Consider the following 518-nt stretch of genomic DNA (forward strand, 5'->3'; position numbering starts at 1 on the left):
AAGATTCGCGATCTGAAGGGGGCCGGCCGCCGGCCGCGCGGGAGTCGGACACATTTAAAAGTCTACCCACATATGCCGTTAAATTGTTAGATTAGACTGATTAGTCGGATTCCTGAGTTAGATCGATAATAAACATCAAGCCTTATGGCACAAAACGTATAAAGCCTACAGGTTTCAACTATGGGAGTAAAAAGTACGCGGGCGCTATAGGGCGCGAAACAGGTGTCAGGCCATAACCAAACCAACAAAAAGGAAATGCCATCGGTTCAATAGATAAACGGGATAAGTCGATTTTTCAACATTTGCCTGCTTTTCAATTATGAAGATGCTACGCTTTGGGTTGAGCAAGGGCCGCCCGCCTTTTTTAAGCCTTTGCTTGGTTTGTGACCCGTCGGAACCGTTGACACATAGAAACCATTCGATTAGGCAAAACAACGAACGTAGAAATAATGAGTACGGTCGGGTCGATTATTGTACACTCACCTGTTCAACACAATTGATAGAACGAACAAATAATC

The sequence above is a fragment of the Frankliniella occidentalis genome, unplaced genomic scaffold (assembly GCF_000697945.3).
Source record: "Frankliniella occidentalis isolate FOCC.00 unplaced genomic scaffold, Focc_3.1 Scaffold12, whole genome shotgun sequence".
Taxonomy (NCBI): domain Eukaryota; kingdom Metazoa; phylum Arthropoda; class Insecta; order Thysanoptera; family Thripidae; genus Frankliniella; species Frankliniella occidentalis.